This window comes from Dama dama, chromosome 1, assembly GCF_033118175.1.
Source record: "Dama dama isolate Ldn47 chromosome 1, ASM3311817v1, whole genome shotgun sequence".
NCBI lineage: Eukaryota > Metazoa > Chordata > Mammalia > Artiodactyla > Cervidae > Dama > Dama dama.
In genome coordinates, this window is record NC_083681.1 from 84,725,713 (window position 1) to 84,749,159 (window position 23,447).

Genomic DNA, 23,447 nt, shown 5'->3' on the forward strand with positions numbered 1-23,447 from the left:
AAAAGCAGCTCCGTCTGTTCCTACCCCCTGTGCCTGAAGCCTCTTTATGCTTAAGCTGGGGGATCCCAAGGGCGCCCCCTGAGATGGGGCCCCTTCTCTGCCTGGGGACGGTTGCTCCTTGTCTGTGCCGTGGACCCTCCTCTCTGCAGTTGTCTGCCTGTTCGGGTCTCTGCCTGACCCAGGGCTGGGAGTGTTCATGGGTCGGTGTGTCCCCGCTGATTCTAGCAATCCGCCAGGCTGAGTCCTGCTGGCCTGCATCGTGACACTGCCATTTACTGGTGACACGGGGCCCACCCTGGAGCACCACTGACCACGTGTCCACTGGTCTCAGCTGGACCTCGCTGTTGGGCCAGGAGCCAGATGGTCAGTGCTGCTGGTGCCTGTGGGCATGGCTGCCATCACAAGCCTTCTCCTTGGGGCTCAGCGGCTGAGCCGTCAGGGCGTGTGCAGAACGCGCTGCAGACCGGAAGAGGGGGTCAGCGCTGGGCCTCAGCCGGAGAGCGGAAGCTCCGACGTGGGGCCTGCCCTCCATGAGGACACTTTCCGGCCTCCTGGGCTCTGTTTTGGCCGACCTTCGATGAAAGGTCGGAACTGCTGCGCTCATTCTGGCCCACCCGCTCCAGAGCTGCCCTCACAGACCTCCCCTGCATTGGGGTCTGACCAGTACATTTCTGGTCCCAGCACCAAGCCAGGGCGTCCCGGGCCCCCTTCAGTTAAGGGGTCAGGGGAAACAGAGCCACTTTGTTTTGAACTGGAGGGGGAGTCGTGTGGGTAGAGTTCTCATTTCCTCCAGGGACACTTGAGGCTTACGGCGCCCAGGGCTCCCAGCCAGCCTGTGGGCCGCCGTGGGACCCCGTCTCCTGTTGGCCCCACTTCTGACTGTTTGGTCCATGTTCTGACTGCTCGGGACTTGGTGCTCCTGGGTTGAGTGTCTATTGTAATTGGCTAGGCTCTGTTCTTTTTTTTTTTTTTTTTTAATCAGTATTTTTTTTTTTTTTTTTGAAGTATAGCTGGTTTACAATGTGTTAATTTCTGCTCATAGCTCAGAGATACACTTATACACACATATACATTATTTTTTAAAATATTCTTTTATAGTTCATCATTGGATACTGAATATGTTTCTCTGCTATGCAGCAGGGCCTTGTTTATCCATTCTACTTACAAAAGCTACATCTGCTGACCCTAGCCTCCCACTCTGGCCCTCCACCGCCCCCTCCACCTCGGAGAGCGCCAGTCTGTTCCCTCTGTCCCTGAGTCCATTTCTGTTTCATGTGTGTGTGTGCTTAGGTGTTCAGTTGTGTCTGATTCTTTGTGACCCCATGGACTGTAGCCCACCAGACTCTTCTGTCCATGGAATTCTCCAGGCAAGAATTCACCGCTGGGTGAGTGCAGGCTTGTGGTCACTCCGACCTGTCACAGACCTCTCAGAGGCTGTCCCCCCTGTGAGTGCAGGCTTGTAGTCACTATGGCCTGTCACAGACCTCTCAAAAGCCATCTGCTGGGTGAGTGCGGGCTGTTGGTCACCCTGGTCTGTCACAGACCTCTCAGAGCCCATCCGCTGGGTGAATGCATGCTTCTGGAAACTCTGGCCTGTCACAGACCTCTCAGAGGCCATCATCTGGGTGAATACATGCTTGTGGTCACTCTGGTCTGTCACAGACCTATGAGACTGTCCGCTGGGTGAATACACGCTTGTGGTCACTCTTGTCTGTCACAGACCTATCAGAGGCCATCCGCTGGATGAATGCACGATTGTGGTCACTCAGGTCTGTCACAGACCTGTTAGAGTCTGTCTGCTGTGAGTACAGGCTCATGGTTGCTTTAGTCTGTCACTGACCTCTCAGAAGCCATCTGCTGGGTGAATGTGGGCTCCTGGTCACTCTGGTGCACAGTTTCCACAGGGCTGTCGAGAGGCACTGTGTGGCTGCCCCAGCTGGGGGCCACTTATTGCACACTTGCTGCCCCCAAGCTATGTCTGGAGAAGGCTAATCCCAATGAGAAGCTACTTTCTGACTTCAGCTCACATCCCAGTAACTAGCCTTCCAGCCTAAGCAGGTCACTTGGCGTTTCCTGTGTTAGGGTTCACAGCTCACATTTCCTAGAGGGTGGGCCGGATCTGGGGACACATGTCCTCTGCTGCTAAAAGTGACATTAGACTGTGTTCCCAGGGATGGACCACAAGGCATAATGGGAGAACGTCTGCCCTACCTGCTTGGAGGCACTGTGCCCCCAGCCCCTGCCTTCTCCCCACTCAGGTATGGAATGTGGGAGAGCAGGAGGGGTAACCTGGGTCCCCAGTGAGACCCTCTCAGCAGAGCTGGTCCTGGGTCAGGCTTGGAGGGTGTAACCGAGAGTTTGCTGGACAGGACGCCACATTAAAGGGCCTCCTGAAGTGTAGGTTTCAGGGCTAGATAGCAACTAAGTGCAGAGCATGGTGGCTGAGGATCCTGCAGGTCGAATGCTGAACGCTGAACGTTGGAAGGTTGTCTGGAGTCAAAGGACCTGCTTGCTCTCTCTGCTGAGATGATCTCAATGGGGACCCAGGTTCCCCCTCCTACTCTCTAGAAGCTATCAAACTGAAGCCACTCCTCCTGGTGAACCTTGAGGAAACTCAGGAAATAAAAGAATACCTGCTTTCCAGCAGCCATCAGACTGCAGCCACTCCCCACTGTGATCCCCGAGGAAACTCAGGAAGGAGAAGTCAGGATGCTGGACCCAGGTGGTAAGGTGTGTATCAAAGGGGATGATTTCAGTGAGATGGCTGGTGCATCTTCCCACACACAGGAAAGTGCTAAGTTCCTTAACTTTAGATGCTTCCCCCTGGTTTTGAAGTCCTAAAATATTTGTACTGTATAAAACAACTCTCAACACCTGTATTATAATATTATTATGTCTATTCATATGAAGTAGAGACTTTCCAAAGGACAGCAAAGACAAATCTCAACATTCAGCACACTGGCACTAGTGGTGGGCACTCTCCAAAAGATGCAACTAGTGGAGCAATTAGAACACTCAACACCCCTTTTCCGGTAAGATTGTGGAATGGACGCTGTCACTGGGGAATTTTTACGGGGAAGAACAAAATCTGATGCCATGTTGAATGTTTTACTCTAACCTTTGCTTCCTGTTGGCCTGTTTGCTACAGGGATGCTGTCCATACATAATGGCCTTCCTCAGGAAACCCCGCCCCTCTGCCTCTGTCCAGGACCTGTCCACCTGTGGATGGCTACAGGAGGGAGAAAGTAACACATCTCCTCCCGAGGCTGGCCATTCCAGGAGATATTTGCCAGATTAATGGCCTTTTTACTGTATTTCCTCACCTCCAAGCTCTGTGTTCTATAAAAGACACTGGCATCCAGACCCTGACAAGATGGTTTCTTGGAGATATTAGTCTGCTATCTTCTCAGTCTGCCAGCTTTCCAAGAAAAGTCATATTCCTTGCCTCAGCACCTCGCCTCTGATTTATCACCCTGTTGTGAGGCATGCAGAGGGAGCTTGGACTTGGTAACAATCCCACATGCCTTGCAGTCAAAAAATCAAAACAAAAAATGAAGCACTATTGTAACAAATTCAATAAAGACACTGAAAATGGACCATATAAAAAGATCTGAAACCAAAAACCAGAAGGAACTCAGTGGTTGTCTGAAATATTTAGAAAGCAGTTAGAACCCCTCTTGCCCATACCCCATGAAGCCACACCGGACAGTTAGGCCCTGTTCATTCAGTACACCCTCTCCAGACGCCAGCTGGAGGTGCTCTGCCCCCAATGCCCTCGTGGGTCTCAGGAGATGAAGAAACACAACCTATGGGGTCTACTCTGTGGTCCAGGGGAGCGTCACATCAGCCACCCTGTCTCCCTGCCCATAATAAATAAGGAGGGTTGTCAGCACCTAGGCAAGTGATGCTGTGGGCACCTGGACTGCCTCGTCCTTGTGAGATTTGGTGTGAAGACAACACAGAAGGAGAACCAGCCAAGAGGGATCCAGGGAGCAGTGAACCCCTCTTCACAGGGACCCTGTGAGACCCAAGACTCACTCTGCCCACCCTGCTCTGACTTTTGGGAACTGGCCTTTGTCATTCTCTGGACAGGAGGTGGGAAGGACAACCTGGTCTCTCTTCCACCTCCTGAGACCCAGGTGAGCCCTGGGGGCACCAGCACCTCCACCCGGGGTCCAGAGAGGGTGTCCTGAACGCACAGGGCCTAACCGGTCAGTGAGGCCAGCCCTCGTCCACAGTGCACTGCCCTGCTGCAGGGTCTCGGGTTCCCTGGCATCCAGCTCCCCCATCGCCAACCCCAGCTTGGTGCCTTGGGAGCCCCTCACAGGCGGGCACCCAGCAGGTGAAAGCTGCATGCCCAGCAAGAAGGAGGAGAAGCTGGTGGGGCAGGGGTCCAGTATGCAGTGTCCAAGGCCCCTCTGCTCCCCCAGGAACACCCCGCCCCACCTGCCGTGGGCTTTCTCCTCTTCAGTATGTGTCTTTGTGGCTGATGTTGCCAAACACCTTCCTCTGGAAGAGAAGGCTCCATGACCATGGAAGGGGTGGAGGTGAGGACGTGCTGTAATCCTAAACCCAGAGAGCTTCAGAACTAACTTCCCTGAGCCCTGAACGTACTGCCTGTTACATCTGTACCAACCGAGGCCAAGATCCAGGCAGATTCTCTGTGGAAACACTTTTCTGTCCAACAAGCGAGGACTTGTTAACCCACAGCTGAACTCCGAGACGTGGGATGTGCTGTAACTGTGGAGACTGCAGGGAAGGTGTTTGAGAGGCTTCTTCCCGGGCGGCTCCCCGAGGCCCCTGGAGTTACTGGGCCCAGAAGGGGAGCACTCGTGCTTCTATCCTCACTGCAGGCCAGACGGTGCCCCCAACCACACAGCCCTGCTCCTCCACGTCCCTGAGTTCAACAGAAACCCCCCGGTCACGAGTCCAAAGCGCAGTCTTCTTGGTGAGCAGAGCAGAAGCCGGTGGGAAGGGGGGTGGAGGTTGAAAGCTTCTTTGTAGAAGAAAAACACGGACATGTGTTCCCGTGTGTGGTGGCCGCATGCTGCAGTAACTGATGTTCCCCACACATTTATGGGTGGGTTTTAGTTTCTGTATTTTCTAAATTTCTTTCTTTTTTTTTTTTTAAACAGCTGCATATTATGAGAAAATTTTTGCAGTCAACGATGAGCACTTGCAAAATAAGATCTTATTTTTTTTCCTTTTCCTAAAATGTCATAGTTTTCTATGGTGACAGATGAACCGCCTCCTACGTTTAAGTATTCATTTAATTGGCTGCGCTGGGTCTTAGCTGTGGCATGCAGGGCCTTCAGTTGCAGCATGTGGGAAAGAGTGCCCTGACCAGGGATTGAACATGGCCCCCTGTGTTGGGAGGTCAGAGTCCTAGGCTCTGGATCAGCAGAGAATGCTGCGATCTCCTACTTAAAGCAAGGTTGTTTATTGATTTTCGGCTTGCTGGGTCTTCGCTGCTCTGCGGGCTTTTCTCTGGCTGTCAGGCGTGGGGGGTGCTCTCTCGTTTCTGCGCTGAACTTCTCCCTGTGGCGGCTGCTCTGGTTGGGAAGCAGAGAATCTAGGCTCTTGGGCTGCAGTAGTTGTGAACGGACTTAGTTGCTCCACGGCACGTGGGGTCTTCCCAGATCAGGGAGTGAACCCCTGTCTCCTGCATTGGCAGGTGGATTCTTGACCACAGCACCACCGATGCAATCATTCCCCTCCCTGCTTCCTGCCAACATCCCATTTTAAAAAAAGGCTATAAATAATCTGTTTAGTAAGTTTTCAGGAGTCTGAGCTCTGAGGTCAGCGTCTGGGTGTCATTGTCCCAAAGGCATCTTGGCTTCAGATACTGGCTGGGCTCATGAGTCCAGTAAGCAGGACAGGTCTGGTGGCTGAAGACAGGCTTGGCCTCTGGAGCTCTGCCCTCACGAACTCACCCAGGGTCCCTGAGCCCTGGCAGCGAAGCAGAGCCTCGTGCAGGCGGGGCTGGTACAGCCCTGGGGCCGCCGTGGTCAGGGTGGAGCCTGTGGCGGAGGCAGCTGGCTGTCTGTCCCGTGACTGCTGGTGTCCTGTGTGACCGTGCAGGGCAGTCACGGTGTCAGGTGGGGCCTGGCCACTGTCCTGGGGACAGGATGGGACCTCAGAGAGCTCGCATCCCCACTCCCCATCCCCCAGCTCCGCTTCAGATCCTCGCTTGTGGCTGCTGGCCGCTCCCTGGGCTGGGAGGCTGTGTAACGCACCAGGCTCCTTGCTCGAGGTCAGCTGAGACCCCCAGCTCTGGGGTCACACACCATCTGTGCCACCATCCAGGTCATCCCACTTCTGTGAGGGAGGGCCTGTGTGGGGATGTGGGTGATGGGGGATTTGGGGGTGTTGTGGGCTGGCCCCAGGAGTCAGCTTTTTGAGGGGAGGGGGGAGCAGAGGGGAGGGGAGGGAGAAGCTTTGACCTGCTCAGCCTTCCAGGGGATTCCAGGCCCAGCTCTTTTGGGAGGTGCAGGTGAGAAGCCCCTACAGGTTTCTGGATCCCCACCGTTTTTCCCCTGAAGCCCCTTTGACTACACCACCCCTAACTCTCCCTCCCGTGGCCCCGGCCTGAAAGCAAAGAAGATGTGGAGTTTACTTGGCTTCCCTTCCTGTAGGGAAGCCAAGCCACAGACAAACACGTTCCTTTAAGAAAGCATAGAAACCGGAAAATAATAGTGGGTGGTTATCACTGACGCGGTTCAAGTAGAGACGCTTCACAAGCCTGGCACATGGAAGAAACTGAGGGCCGTTGGCCGAGTCCTGAACTTCGCACCCTCTGCCCCCTGCCCTCTGGTCCACTCTCCCCTTGGTGTCTTCTGGTGGCCGGGCGGACTTCAGCCTCCTGAGCCCCTTCTGGAAGGACCAGGCCAGGGCAGAGGTCATTCACAGAGGGGAGGGTGTGGTCGACCTTAAGAACCCCATTGCCCCCACTCTGTGTCGGAGCTTAGTTCCAGGTCTGAGCAAGCGTGGCTTCCTGGTGCTGTCCCCACCCTCACTCACCCAGGATGGGGGGCTTTGTGTCCACCTTGTCCCCTTGTGCAGCCTGGCCACCCCGGGGCCCGTGCTGTGTGTGCATCTGCTCGGCTCACAGCGCACCCCGGGGCCCATCAGACTTCACTCATGACAGGGAAGTGTAAGGATGAACTTTTCCATGGTTAAGAATTTCAAGGTTGCGACAGCGTTGACCACAGCACACGGGCACAGGTACGTCGCCCATGCAGAGAGAAACCACCGTGTGGGCTTCAAGGACCCTCCGTGTGGGGGTGGGATGGGGGCGGACAGGGATTTCCTGCAAACGCCGCTCCAGGCTCTGTTCTCTGCAGGGTGATGACTGTGGGCACTGCCTGTCTGTGGAGGGGCCCTGGGGCTGCCCAGCTCAGCAGGAACGGTAGGGGTGGGAAGGGAGGTCGGCCTCCCTTCGCACCCCTGACCTCACACCCCCTCATCAGGGCAGCCCAGTGCCTAAACAGCCCCTTCCTCGTCTAGCTCTGAAGACCTGGAAGGTGTGGGGGCTGGAGGACATGCAGGAAACAAATTATGTAAAGCAATTATCCTTCTATTAAAAAATAAAAAACGATTGAATAAAAAAACAAAAAGGAAAGCAAAGGTGTGGCTTGCATTCTCAGCCAGCCTCTGCCAGATTCCACCTGTGCTTACGCATCAGACCAAAATGCTGGTGCTCCCACTTCATATCACAGATGAAAATAGAGACACAGAGAGGTTGAGCATCTTGTCCCAGCTCACACAGCTGCTGGGGGCAGGGCTGAGAACTGGACCCCTGTGGTCGCATCTGGAGTCCAGATGCTGTGATGACCGTGAGGGGGCGGCAGAGACCAGATGGCCCATGCTGAGACAGGCGCGCGCACACACACACACGTGCACATGGCCTTCACCTTTGCGGCTACAGAAGTCAGAGGGAACCAGAGGGCCACTAGGAGAGGCCAAAGGAGAGTCAGTGTCTATAAGGAGGAGAGGCCCCACTTCCCAGGAAGCCAGGGGATTCCCTTCCCTGGTGACTCTGACTCCACTCTGCATTCCTCTCCCTGGACCCAGGAACTGACTGTCCAGTGACTTAACTGACTTGGCTCCAGAATTATGCCTTCCCAGGGGTTCAGCTATGACTGGACTCCACTACTGTCAGTAATAATGGGGGAATGAATACATAGTCTGGGCTTCAGATTTGTTTGGAGACAAAATTTATTAGAAGAGGAGTACTAAAAAACCACGAAGGCATTTGGCATGAACATCTCCAGAACACTTAAGAAACCCTCTGCTGTTTATCTGCCTCCTCTCCTGTCACGAAAGTGGAAGGTCTATTTAACAAGTAATTCTGTGCTTATCACACTCTTTCTTTACAATATTTATCATATATTTATTTATTCAGCTGTGCTGTGTCTTAGTTACAGCCTGTGGGAGCTAGTTCCCCAATCAGGTATTGAACGTGGGTCTCTGCATTGGAGTCTAGGCAACTGGACCACCTGGGAAGTCTCTCCTCATACTCTTGTGGACAGTAACGGGTCACAGACCTCCTCTGAGGCCCCCTTAGAGCTGAGGCATGGGGTGGCTGCAGTAATCCTCCTGTGGCTAAGGTGTGGTTTGTTGGTCATGACACACTCACACTCCCTACAAACATAGGGCTACTCCCCTGTGTGTGTCCTCTGGTGTCTGATGAGCGTTGACTTCCGATGGAAGCTTCGCCCACACTCCCTGCAAACATAGGGCTTCTCCCCTGTGTGTGTCCTCTGGTGTCTGATGAGGGCGGACTTGTGACTGAAGCTTCTCCCACACTCCCCGCAAACATAGGGTTTCTCCCCTTTGTGTGTCGTCTGGTGTGTGATGAGGTTGAAGTTCTTACTGAAGCTTCGCCCACACTCCCCACAAACATAGGGCTTCTCCCCTGTGTGTGTCCTCTGGTGTGTGATGAGATTTGACTTATTGCTGAAGCTTCGCCCACACTCCCCGCAAACATAGGGTTTCTCCCCTGTGTGTGTCCTCTGGTGTCTGATGAGGAGGCAATTCCGACTGAAGCTTCGCCCACACTCCCCGCAAACATAAGGCTTCTCCCCTGTGTGTGTCCTCTGGTGTCTGATGAGGAGGGAATTCCGACTGAAGCTTCGCCCACACTCCCCGCAAACATAAGGCTTTTCCCCTGTGTGTGTCCTCTGGTGTGTGATGAGATGGGACTTCCGATGGAAGCTTCGCCCACACTCCCCGCAAACATAAGGCTTCTCCCCTGTGTGTGTCCTCTCGTGTGTGGTGAGACTTGACCTGTCCTTGGAGCCTTGCTCACACTCATCGTACGTGACTCTCATAATCCCCGAGACCCCTGTGCCCATGAGCAATGTGCCTGCGTCCTGTGGATTCAGTTTCTGGCTTGTGCTGGGTTTGTCTTTCATTCTCTCTTGCACCCCAGAAGCCCCCATTTGTCCTCCGGGTGAGTAGGAAGAGGCCCTTGAAATCCTCTTCAGCCTTATGCTTTTCAGCAATTGTTGGGGCCTGTCCTTGGCCTCCTGACCCTCAGGTTTGTCGCTCGGGCTGTGTGGATCTGAATATCCCTGATTTTGATTGCCTGGGCAGGGATCTTCTGGTTGGAGCAGGTCTCTTTCAGATGGTCTCAGGAGAGTCTGAGAGGGGTGACTGCGTTGGGTGTGTTGGCTGAGGAATTTCTGACTGGAGAAGGCCAGAGAGCAGGAGGCACATGGGTGTATCTTGGGCTTCGGTTCTGCTGAAAGAGGAAGCTTTTGGTCAGGTAGCTAGTTTGCCATGGTCAGGCCCTCCCCACTAGTCATCTAAGTGTTGACAGTGCACGATTTGTCTCCCATCAAGTGTCTTTGCAGTCCACTTTTCCATTCCACTCTTATTCTCTACATCTACAGAAATCCAGGAAGCTGGTGTCAAGGGCCTTTTCTACATATCACCCAGATAGGGACCTTCCAGCAGCATCAAAGACAGCATCTCTCCTAAGAGGTGGATCTGCTGGGACTTTCCCTGCGTGTAAGTATCGGAAAAGTCACGTCAAAGTAGCCCGAGGCATTTATCCTACTGAGAGATAAGACTTGATGACTTAGGTGGAATCTCCTGAGACGAGACCAAGCTGCCCAGGTCCCACTGACTACAGGTCTCTGGCGCCTGCTGCCCAAACAGTTTCACAAATGGCTCCTCTCTCAGTTTCCCTTAAATCATAAATTAAGGCATATCCTTTCTCAAGCCTCACCAGTACTCATACCTCATCTATTACATTAAGGCTTAGTCCATTTAACGTGCACTATGAAGCCCTATTTAAAAATACATCTCCAGTCAGACTCTTCACATCCTCACTCGAAAGCATCTTCAGCCAGCCCACTCTCCCGTCATGTCTGGCAATGAACTGACCTCTGAGGGGACTCCCCACTGCTGTCTCTTCCCAAAAGTGAACCAAAGCATCGTCTTAGCACAGAGAACATGCTGCTTGCAGCTGAAAGCCTCGTGGTTGTTCTGTATCACCCAGGAGGACCCCTGGTGCCTGCACGTGGACACATGCCCTGAGGGATCCCTGTCCCATCCAGCCTCCTTCCTCTTCCTCTGTGCTTCTTCCCATGACCCCTGTCATGGCCTCTCTTCCCGGCCCTGGGTCTGAGGCACTGGCTGCTCCCCTGCCTGGAATCCTTCCCCACGGGTGTTACCTCTGCACAGACCCTGCCCCACCATCCTGCACCACACCCCACCCTCTGCTCACGCTGACCCGAGGCACGTTCCCTGCGCTGGTTTTCCTCAGAGCACCAGCCCCTGTCTGGTGTGAAGTCCCTGCTGCCCCAGGGCAGTGGTTCTGTCTGTTTCGGTGCGTGGAGCCCCGTCTGGCACAGAGTGTGAACTCACATGACAATAAACTGGAACAGTAACTGAATGCACATCACTGTACATGTGTTGCTTAGAAATGGGAGGAAATGAGGAAGAAACAGGTAAAGGGCAGAGTGCTGGTAGGTGCTAGAAATGTTGCTTTTTGCTTCTCAGCCTTTCAGCAGAAGAGGATGTTACACATTTTTTTGCATGAAATATTAAAAATTAGAACTAGCATTTTTAATATAAAACTTTCTCCTAATGATCATATGAAAAGAATCAAATTCTGAGGCATTTTAATTGCAACTCTACTGACTTTGGACTGGATTGTCCTCTGCTTCGAAATCGGACCACGGAGGCTCCCAGGATGGGGTGGGGTGCTGGAAGAGGGCTGACACTCACCTCTCCCAGTCGCGAGCTCACTCTTCCCCCTGCTGTTCCGCTTGATGCCAAGGTCCTGACCATACTCGTCCCCGTACCAGACCAGCAACTCACAGCCCGGCCTGACCACCTGGCAGGTTCGGTAGAAGATCTGCCTGTGATACTGGAAGGCCACCAGGTTCTGCTCCTCATCGTCCCGGGCACAGTTCACATACCTGGGGGCGAGGCCGGGAAAGGGAAAGAAACCTCAGGTGATGAGTGTCCTCCACTCTCCGACCATGCCCAGCTCCTTGCCTTCCGCCTCTGAGGCCGCCCCTCATGTGGACCTTCTGTTCACACCTTCGACCAGGCCCTGTGAATTCCCATGCTTTTCTCTCCTTACCTAATGAGCCATTTTTCCAGAGCCCAGTTCCAAACTCGTCTCCACCTGGACTGTCCGTGAGGCTGGTGACCTCCAGCTCCTCTAAACTCTGAATTAAGTTCTCTTTCATCCACAGGACTTGGTGCTCCTTGCGTAGCATGCAGCCCTCAGCACTCACCCCAGCCTGCCTTCTTTCCCGAGGCTTTCTCCCATCTCCCCACGTGTATCCAGGGTCCTATTCGCTTGCCCATCCCCTACCACGGAAACTTGGAGAGAGCTTTGATATAGCTTGAGACAGGGAACAGTAATAGTTTGTTCACTGTCTGCCTGTTCTGATGAAAGGGAGGCCCTCAGAGAATGGCCCCGCCTAGGGCCATCCTGCCCTCCATTCCTTCTGAGGCCTCAGGGACCACTTCTCACTGGAACGAGGCCTGAAGAGGTTGTTGCCCACATAGAGTCAAGGTCTCCTGTGTTAGTTTATCCTGGCGCTGTGCAGTTACTCAAAGAGAAAAAAATAAGGTTACTGTTCCTAAAATCAATTTGCTAATGTCTGTTTGCACTATGTTCTCCAAAAGGACATGGGTTGTGTGATCTGCTTCAGTAACGAAGTTCACTGTCTATCTGAACCATAAAATGCGTGGTAAGTGTCCATTAAGTGAGTTAAAGTGTCCCTGGTGAATCTAGACTCCTCAAGTTGTTTTCAAGTCCACCAGTTTTGTTCAGCATATAGACTTGTATCTTGATGGCACATACCATATTTTTATTTCCTTCTTTCTAGTGTCTTTTGAAATGAAAGAGCATGAAATGGAGGGAAAAGAAGAAAGAAGATGTGAAAGCTGTGGAGGGAGCCGGGTTGAGAAGGAAAGCGGCGTGGGATGGAGGGAGTCTCAATGTCTACACACTGCAGACTCACTGCACTCACCTCATCCAGTTGGCCCAAGACGTGTCCTTTCCATCCACATACTCGTAGCAGTTCCTCCCTTTGGTGATCTGAGTGTCAGAGAAAGAGTTACAAGCTTTCCTCTTTCTTTTATTTTTTCTTGGTAGGAAGATATAGAAGAGCTATTTCCCTGTGTAGTCATTGGTGCTTTTCAGCCTGCATGGATTCACCTGCCAGTCAGACCACACGGTAAGCTCCTTACTCATCATTCCAAGTCTGAGTCTCTTGGTTCATTGAAGGCAAGGGCTCCACAATGGAGGAGTCACTTCTGTGTGTCTGTATACTGTGTTCCCACCTCTGCTCTGACCTTTAGATAGAAGTCCTGTGAGTGTGAACCAAGGTGTTCCCACCTCTCCTCTGACCTTTAGATAGAAGTCCGCTGCGTCTCTACACTATGGTCCCACCTCTCCTCTGACCTTTAGATAGAAGTCCTGAGTGTCTGTATACTGTGGTCCCACCTCTCCTCTGACCTTTGGATAGAAGTCCTGAGTGTCTGTACGCTGTGGTCCCACCTCTCCTCTGACTTTTAGATAGAGGTCCTGAGTGTCTGTACACTGTGTTCCCACCTCTCCTCTGACCTTTAGATAGAGGTCCTGAGTATCTGTACACTGTAGTCCCACGTCTCCTCTGACCTTTAGATAGAAGTCCTCTGCGGCTCTACACTGTGGTCCCACCTCCCCTCTGACCTTTAGATAGAGGTCCTGAGTGTCTCTACACTGTGGTCCCACCTCTCCCCTGTTCTTTAGATAGAGGTCCTGAGTGTCTCTATTTTGTGGTTCCACCTCTCCTCTGATCTTTAGATAAAGGTCCTGAGTGTCTGTACACTGTGGTCCCACCTCTCCTCTGACCTTTAGATAGAGGTCCTGAGTGTGTGTACACTGTGGTCCCACCTCTCCTCTGACCTTTAGATAGAGGTCCTGAGTGTCTGTACACTGTGTTCCCACCTCTCCTCTGACCTTAAGATGGAGGTCCTGAGTGTCTGTACACTGTGGTCCCACCTCTCCTCTGACCTTTAGATAGAAGTCCTGAGTGTCTGTACACTGTGTTCCCACCTCTCCTCTGACCTTTAAATGGAGGTCCTGAGTGTCTGTACACTGTGGTCCCACCTCTCCTCTGACCTTTGGATAGAAGTCCTGTGTGTCTGTAGACTGTGTTCTCACCTCTCACCTGATCTTTAGATAGAGGTCCTGAGTGTCTGTACACTGTGGTCCCACCTCTCCTCTGACCTTTAGATAGAGGTTCTGAGTGTCTGTACACTGTGGTCCCACCTCTCCTCTGACCTTTAGATAGAGGTCCTGAGTGTCTGTACACTGTGGTCCCACCTCTCCTCTGACCTTTAGAGGGAAGTCCTGTGTTCGCGCCCAGGGCACACAGTACCGCGGGCTGACTGTGTCATTGCTGGCTGTCTTATCACCATCTGCGTCCTTGCATGTAGACATGAAGTACCCCCCACCACACACTAGCGATTAGCGCCCAGAGGACACGGAAACGGGTGCTTCTCACCAGCCAGGCGTATCCACTGTTGGCGGCCTCTTCATCGTCTGTAATCTGGCCCTCGTAGGGGCCAAAGTGCAGGCCCAGTGGCAGATCGGACATCTCGTTCCACACTCCAAGCCCAGCGTTAGGGATGCCCGACAGTCTGATGCTCAATCCAGGGGGCAGAGTGAGGGCTGAGCGGTTGGCATGCCCCTTTTCCACTGCACAGTCCTTTACAAAGGTTGGGGGCCCATGGGCAGCACAGCTGTCAATGAAGAAGTTCTGACACTCCTCACAATCTGGAAGTGAGAATAGGGATGAGAGGAGGTATCGTGATGTTGCTGGTAGTAACGACCTCCTCGAAAGACCTGGGGCACTCATGGTGTTAGGGGAAGCACACTGGTTGAGACCGCCCACCCTGGTCAGGCACCATAGTAAGCATTTGCATGAGTTGTTTTATGACAAGAGATCCTGATAAGGAATACGGAACTAATAAGCCACCACCAACCGGAAGAGTTCGGGAAAGGTCAAAAGGAGACACCGCATGTCTGTCCACTTCCCAGAATCCCTCTCGCTAGCATCCATCCTGGCTGAGGGGTGTGTCAGCCACCAGGGAAGACTCTGAATTAAAATGATTCACCAAAGACCACCCGGAAAATAATCCCATCACCATAAAACCTGAGACTGTGAGCCACGAGGCAGAGTAGTTCTCCTGGGTTCTCTTACCTACTGCTCTCCACCTGGGTGCCCTTCCCAATAAAATCTCTTGCTTTGTCAGCATGTATCTCCTTGGACAATTCATTTCCGAGTGTTAGACAAGAGCCCAGTTTCAGGCCCTGGAAGGGGTCCCCCTTCCTGCAACAATGGCATTTGGCCTCGATCCTGCACCCCAAGTCATAGAGGAAGGGGATGACCGGGGGACCAGAAGGTGAGGTGAGGTTAGTGGACCAAGGCCTCGTAGCCCCTTCTCCGTGAGTGGGCCAGCGGGGTCACTCACAGAGGTAGTCGTCATCCTGGGGCTCGCTGACCTCTTGGTACATGTGGCCCTTTCTTTCCCGCAGACTGTACCTCCTCACTCCAGTCTCCTTTCTTCTGAGTTCTAAGATGGAGAACAGAAGCTAAGCAAGGCTGATGGAGTCTGGGAAGTTAGTCTCTGTTTTATCAGAAAGTGTGAGTTCTCCTACCTGTCCATCTATACACTTTGTTAAAACTTTCTTACATGTATTTTTCAAACTTTTACTTTTGTAGTTTTATGCTTTAATGTTACATTATTTATTTCTTGGCCACGCTGCATGGCTTGTGGGATCTTAGTTCCCCGACCAGGAATGGAACCCACACCTCCTGCAGTGGAAGTGTGGAGCCTTAAACACTTCACCCCCAAGAAGTCCCTTCTCTATACTTTCTTTCTCCTCCCTTTAACTACAGGTTCAGGAGACTGAGGCTCCACTGACCACAGATGCCCAGTTCAGTGATAGCATCCTGCACTTCCTGTTAGTAGGTTTAACTTCCAAACGTTCCTACTTAGGAAATAGTTCACCGACACATCTACTCAGAAAACATATGTTAAGGGCACATGACATGTAAAGGCACATGAGCAGAGGTCTGGGCATAAACACTAACAAAGCACGGTTCCCATCATCACAGCTGGATTTATTGAACTACTTGTAGATGTCAGACTTTTGCATTTAATGTAAGACTTTCAAGCATCGTATGAGTTATGTATCCGTATCTTAACTTTCCAGATAGCAATCGGGACCTCAGAAAATGTATAAGATTTTCCCAAGGCCCCAGTGCTAACTTCATGTCTCAGATCAGTCCAGCTTAAACCCATGCCTACCCAAAGTCCGTGCCACACACCTAGGCCATGCTTATTAGTTTTTCTACAGGGATTAGAGGAACTAATTAGAGGAACTCCTTCAAATTTCTCTTACCGACTTTTTGTCTGAGGTGCTGTCCAGGGGTCCTTGCTTTTCTGTGATGGGGCAGTGGTTTCTGAGCCTGCTTGGAGCCACTTGTCTTCAGTGATTTTGCTGCTCCCGGCAATTCCTTCAAACTAGATTCCTTACTTAATGGTGCCCTGGACATTCTCTTCCATGTGAATAAGAGACAACATGCAGTTCTTTAGTTGTTTAGGACTTTATGAAGTGTTTTCACATGCATGATTTTAGTTAATACTTTGACAATTCTTAGAAATACCTGATTTGGAGGGGGGTGGGTCTGAACACTGGAGTGTAACAAAAGGACCTAGGTGGATAGTGAATCAAAGCTAGAATTCATATCTTAAGGTTCTTCCCCTTCAACTTTCTGCATAAAAGTGAGAGCAAGGGAGGAAGAATAGCTGGAGGTCAGGGAAAGAAGAGGGTAAGGGCTCAAAGAGAGATCCGGGGGGGTTCTATTAATTAGTGGCCCTTTGATGGATGAGGAAGTATGGAAAATTACAGAGGGGACAAAACACATCTGGGAAATAAAGTGACAAAGCAGTGAGATTGAGAAGAGAAAAGACGATCGGCAGAAACACATTTAGACAATATAGAAAATGAGATGAGAGTTGCAGGTTGCCATGTCCTAGAGACAATGTTTGGAATTAAAGTAGCTGGTCTCATCAGTTCTCCTTGAACAAGGCTGTATGACTAGCTGGTTCTACTCAGTTTCCTGATCCATTCATTGGTATACAGGCTAATTCTTAATATTATAGTGGACATGAAATTTAATAACCTTCAACAAATTGTTGTGTGAGCTATTTAATACAGTAAGAACGTGAGCGTACATCCCTGGTATCAATGTATTCCCTAAACTGCATCTATATTTGAAGTCTAGCTCACAGATACTATCTTCAGCATTCTTTGACCTTTCTACTCCTAGGTGAATGCTCAAATGTGGAGTCACTCATTTACAAAACATTCAAGGGCCCTCAGGGGCTTTGAGCTGGGCCTGGACTTCTGAGAATGAATGGGTGTGGGCTAGGCTCCCAAAGCTCACAACACAGGGGCAGGCTAAACACATGATTCCAAACAGGAGAGCTGCCTGGTTAGAGCTCAGAGGAGGAGCTGTTACTCCTCCTGCAAGAAGGAGCATTTGAAATGATGCCCAGATGATGAGTTTCTACTCAAAAGTGGGTAATCTATGTGACGTCCTTCTGTTATTTTCTTATTTGTTGCTTTTCAGTCATAAACCTGAGGCTTCTCAGGGGTGCGAGTTGCTTCCTCTTATTGGAGTGGGAGGCTCTGAGGTAGGGATCCTGTCTCCTTCTTCATCTTGGACTGTCCACTCTACAAACTGCCCAGCATGTCCTTAAGCTTCCCTTAGTCAGATGTCTCAGCATATCCCTCCCTAGCACAGCACAAAAGAACTGAGGTTGAAAACATCTCTCAGATGAATGATATAAAGATATATGAATAAACTTCATAGAACTGTGGGAGTTTTAGCCAGTTTGTAAGGAGTTTAGAGAACGTGCATTGGTTTAGATTGCACTACCACTGATACTGTGATCTCAGACATATAATCAAATGTTTTTTACCTCATTTTCTGGATCTATAATTCTGATAGCTATATACCTACGTATAGGTACTGTAGGATTGATTTAAGGTTTAGGTAAGTTTATTCACATAAAATGCTTAAAGTCTGAAATAGTATGAAAATAGTGTAACAACAGAACCACCTACTACTGCTGTTGTTCTTACTGACTGTAAAGGTGGTGATGATATCAGACAGTGTGCTAAAGATCCAGGGCAGGAAGGCAGCCGTCTCCAGGATCTCTGTGTTTTCTTCTATTTTCACCTGTGACTGGATCCATGAGGAGGACATTTTGGCAACAGGATTTGGGAAATACTCACCTTCTGGTGTTTACTGTGGTCCACTCTGAAGGCCATCGAAGAAGGTTTACCTAAAAAATGGTGGGAATCAGTGTTTTGGTTGGTAAATATTTCCAAACTCTGGGTATTCTAACTAAGGAGACATAAATCTAAGCCAGAGAGTGACAAAGACAATGATTACCAAAGGAGGAATGGAAGATGATTTCTGTATCATCAACTTCTATGCTTCCACTGGGAGCATTACATAATTTTCTTAAAATTAAAAAAAAAAAAAAAATGAAATTTCGTCTCTGCCTCATCTGATGTTCATAAAGTAATAAATTTAGTAGCCTTTTATGACAAAACTACTCATCAATGTAGAAATACGAGGAAGTGACTGCAATATAATAAAGGTCATATATTGAAAGTCTACCTCTAACATCCTAGTCATCAGTGAAAAGCTGAAAACTTGTATGATCAAGAAAAAAATGCAAGGATGCCTGATATCTACATTTCTGTTCACCATAATATTAGAAGTCCTAGCCAGGGCTTTAGGTTAGAAATGGAAACAAAAGGCTTCCATTTGGAAAGAAAGAAGTAAAATTATGTCTGTTCACAGGGGCATGGTTTTATGTGCAGAAATATCTTTAAATCCACACACACAAAAATCCTGCACAGAAAGTTGCACGGTACAAAATCAACATTCAAATATCTTTCCATGCATGAAGAATGACCATTCCACAAAGGAAAATAAGAAAACAATCCTATTTATTTTCTATTTTTTTAAAGCTATACTGAACAGCTAAATTAAAAAACAATATATTTATTTTTATTTATTTGTTTGTGCCAGGTCTTTGTTGCAGCATGTGGGATCTAATTCCCTGGCTAGGGACTGAACCCATGTTCTCTGCATTGGGAGTGTGGAGTCTTAGCCACTGGACAAATAATCTTATTTATAATAGCATTGAAAAGAATGAAGTAATTAGGAGTAAACTTAAGGAGATGAAAGTCTTATATGTTGAAAAATACAAAATATTGCTGAAAGGAATCTGACATAAATAAATAGATAGGTGTCTCATGTTTATGGATTTGGAGGCTTAATATTATTAAGCTGTTCATACTACCCAAGGCAATTTAAAGATTCAATGCAATTCCTATTAAAATCCCAATGGAATTTTTTTCAGATATAGAAAATCCATCCAACCGTTAACACGGAATCTCAGAGCACCCCAAATAGGCAAAGCAATCTTAGAAAGAACAGCAAAGCTGGAGGCCTCTGATTTCAGAACATACTACAAAGGTACAGGAACCAAAAGAGTGTAGATTTGGCAAAAAATGTATCCTTAGTCCCTCAGTCTTCTTGACTTTTTGTGACCTTTTGGACTGTAGCCCACCAGGGGATTTCTCAGGCAAGAACACTGGACAGGGTTGCCATTTCCTTCTCCAGGGGATCTTCTTAACCCATGGAGTGAACCCGCATCTCCTGTGTCTCCTGCACTGAAGGCAGATTCTTCACCTGCTGAGCCACTGAGGAAGCTGGCTGGCATAAAGACAGATATGTCAATCAATGGAACAGAATAGACAGCCAGAAATAAACTCTTGGATACATGGTCTAATGATCTTCATCTAGGGTGTCAGGATAATGGGGAAAGTTTAATCCCTGTAATGAATGGTGCTGGGGAAATAAACTAACCATATGCAAAATAATGAACATCATATACCTTGAAGAAAAATCAACTTAGAATGTATTAAAGACCTAAATGCAAGACTTGATAAGACTCTTAGAAGAAAACAAGGGTGAAGCTTCACGACATTGAATCAGCAATGATTTCTTAGATATGGTACCAAGTGCACAAGTATTAGTAACAAAGTACAAATAGACAAATGAGATTAATCTTAAAATCTCTGTTCAGGACACTGAACAGAGTTGAAAAGGTCACCACAGGATGGTAGAAAATATTTGTAAAATATGCATCTGATAAGGGGTTACTAAGCATACACCAGTATGAAGGCTACCTATAAGCCCCGAAGAGAACCTGATTGACCATGATGGCACCTTGATATCAAATTTCCATGCTCCAGTATTGTAAGAAAACAAATTTCTGTGGTTTAAGGAATGCAGTCTGTTTTGTTATGGCAGTCTGAGCTGACTAACAGTGAGAGAAGGAATTGAATAGACATTTCTCCAGAGAAAATACACAAATGGCCAACAAACATATGAAAAGATGCTCAATATTACTAATCAATAGGGAAACACAAATTGAAACCTTCTGCGATGGGCAATATGTATAAGTAGACAATAGCAAGCTTGTTAAGGATATGGAGAAACTGGAACACTTATACACTATTGTTGGCAATGTAAAATGTTGCAAGCTTTCTAGAAAACAGTATGGAGTTTCCACAGAAAATTAGAACTGCTGTATGATCTAGGAATCCCACTCAAAAGTGTATTTCCATAAAAAGTTGAAAGCAAGTTATTGAATAAATAGTGGGCACATGAATGGTCATTGCCTCATTATTCCCAATAGGCAAGATGTGTAAGCAACCTAAATGTTCATTGGTGGATAAAAGATAAAGACTATATATAAGATATATATTATAGCTCTTATATCCACATGCACACAACGGAATGTTTTGAAGCTTTAAAAAATAATTCTGTCACATGCTACATCATGGATGGGCCTTGATGATATTTTACTAAGTGAAATGAAGCAATCACAAATGAGAAATATTGCCCGATTCCACTTCTATGAGGCATCTAAATTAATCAAATCCATGGAAACAGAAAATAAAATCGTGGTTGCCAAGGGCTGTGAGGAGGAAGAATTGGAGAATTGTTACTCAGTGGGGTAGGGCTTCAGTTATGCAAGATGTATCATTTCTACAGATTTGTTGTACATCAATGTGTATATATATCCCCTGTGGCTCAGTGGTAAAAAATCCACCTGCAATGCAGGAGATGCAACAGATGCAGGCCCAGTTCCTGGGTTGGGAAGATCACCTGGAGCAGGAGATGGCAACCCACTCTAGGATTCTTGCGTAGAGAATCCCACGGGCAGAGGAGCCTGATGGGCTACAGTCTATGGGTACGCAGAGTCAGACATGACTGAGCGATTAGCACTATGGCCACTAACACTAACGTGCACATGGTTAGCAACAGTGTGCCATACACTCAGAAATTGTTAAAAAGGTAAATAAAGACGCGCAGGCGTATGGTGAACAGAGGCCTATGTATTCCCTGTGAAGAATCTCTCCTTATGTCAAAACCTTTGCAGACAACCAAATGTTTGCTTTTCATGTCCCTTTCACTAGTTTTAATAACCTCAGGGAACAGAGGGACTTCCCTGGTGCACAGTGGATGAGAATCTGCCTGCCAATGCAGAGGACACAGGTTCGATGGCTGGTCCAGGAAGATTCCACTTTCTGCGGGGCAGCTAAGCCTGTGTGTCACAAACTACAGAGCCTGCATGTGCTCTGCAACAAGAAGACACTCACCGCAACCAGAGAAAGCCCATGGACAGCATCAAAGACTCAGTGCAGCCAAAACTTAATAAATAATTTTTAAAAATCTGGGAGAACAGAAATCCATAGATGGAGAATCATAGAACTATCTAAATTGTTTCCTCCAGTCTAGGCAGATTAACTCTTCTAAACTCTTTGAGCAGCAGAAGAGGAAGTGAGCTGCTCACCTCTATTTTATAATAAGTGTACTTCATTTTATTTACCTGATGCCATCTCTGGTCAGTGAAATGTGGGAAAGATCATGGAGAATAAATAGTTCTCTCCAACCCTTTCCCAGAATCAAAATATAGAATTAGTTTAACCTTAGGGTAAGAAGATCACAGGTTTTGTTTTATATACATACATAAATAATATATCTTGACATAATATGTTAATCATTTATTCTTCGAAGAGATTTAATCCAATAACCAATGAGATTAGTAATAAATCTGTTTGGTGAATTTATTTCTAAGGTTTCTTTAACTACCTTTCACTAAGAATGTTTAGCAAAAATAATTCTTTGTAAAAAGAATGATAAATTTTAACCATAAAACTTTTGAGAATTACACTGGAAAACCTATACATTCATCTTCATTCAGGCTAATGTCAATATTCAGCCACAACCACTTCGGAATGCTGAAAATTATGTTTTCCCTACTACTGGCTGAGATGTAGTTGAGACCTAAGCCCAGGCTGGTTTCAGGAAGACACCTCCAAATCCTCCTGGCCTCTCACCTTGCTGCTTTGGTGTCCATTCTTCATCAGAATCCTCAGGGTCATCTACCTGGGGCTTGATGACCTGCCTGCGGTGATGCATGAAATCCGGTCGAGTGGCTCTGAAACCTGGAAAGAAGCAAAACATTTGTTCTAAGAAGGAGAAACAAAGCATAGAAGCAATGGGAAGTGTCACAAAGTCAGGGAATTAGTGGGATGGGCTGGGGGAATCTAGAATAAGGCAAGAGGTGAGCTCTGCACTGCAGGGTCAACCTCCCTTTGGTGCAAAACTCTAAACATTTCCTTAGTCTCCACACAAAAGGGAACTGTGAGCAGATGAAGCTACCTAAGAGCTGGCCAAGTGAATACTGAGGGTGAAGACCTGTTTCATGTTTCCCAGGCTCACAGGCACCCAGCACTTCCTGTTACCTATAGCAATCAGTGCTTCGTAGTTTCTTTTCATATTCCTATATCGGATTTTTTCCCATTCTCCCATCTCTTCCCATTGTTCCTTGGAGAAGTATACGGAGATGTCTTTGAAAGCATCTTTGGCCTAAGGAAAATAATAGATTTCATCAGTGATTTACTAATCTAAGTCAGACCTTAGAGCTGAGGCTTCTCCTCCACCTTTTGTGCAGGGAGTAGCCTGAAGCTGCAGGACGGTCTGTGTGAGACAGGGATGAAGACTTTCCTTCCCGACTGTGTCCTGCTTACCTGAACAAATGCTGAGCATTTTCCTAACTCTCCCTGGACACAGAGCAGTTGACGAAGCTAGTGTCCCGTTTTGTCCCACTCCACCCCCACCATCTCAGACAGGACCAGGCATTCCCATCCTGTGTACGGTCACAGGGAAGTTCACTCAGCTGCCCAGGCAAGCAGTCTGTGGTGCTTCAGGAACCAGCGCCATGTCCTTCCTGTAGAGCTGGCTTAGAGCCCAGCTTTGCTGCCTCCACCTCTCACCTTGGGCTTCCGCTCTGTTCTCCCGGCATCTCCCTCAGTGCTCTCCGCTGGAGACCTGTTCGGCCTCATGGCCATTGGAGTGCTCAAGGCCAAGGTGCCTGTGGAAGAAGAAGGTGCTGAGATAGCCCAGACCAGTGTCCAGAGCCTGGTCTGCCTTCCTTGGGTGGAGTATCCAGGGCAGGAAAGTGAGGGGAAAGTCAGTGTGAGGGTATTGGTGGGATGGATGGATCCTGACTAGATATGACAGATCAGCCTAATGTGAACTAGATTTGGTTTCTTTGGTTCCCCTACAATTCAGCCCCTCTGAGGGAAGGCACTGGGAGGGATGTGTCTGTGAGTGACAGAGGGATTCTTGAGGAGACCCGGAAACCCGTAACTGCGGGACTTGGGTCAGGCTGAAATCAGGGCTCTGTTCCAGTGCAGCAGAGGGAATGTTTCTCCAAGAATGTTTTGAGGATCTCCTCCTGGGGACTCAGAAAAATCTGGG

At 48.8% G+C, this 23,447-nt stretch overlaps 1 pseudogene; it reads right to left on the reverse strand.

The window, feature by feature from the left end:
- Positions 1 to 364: 364 nt before the first annotated feature.
- LOC133042305 (histone-lysine N-methyltransferase PRDM9-like) lies at positions 365 to 23,029 on the reverse strand (annotated as a pseudogene).
- Positions 23,030 to 23,447: the final 418 nt, after the last annotated feature.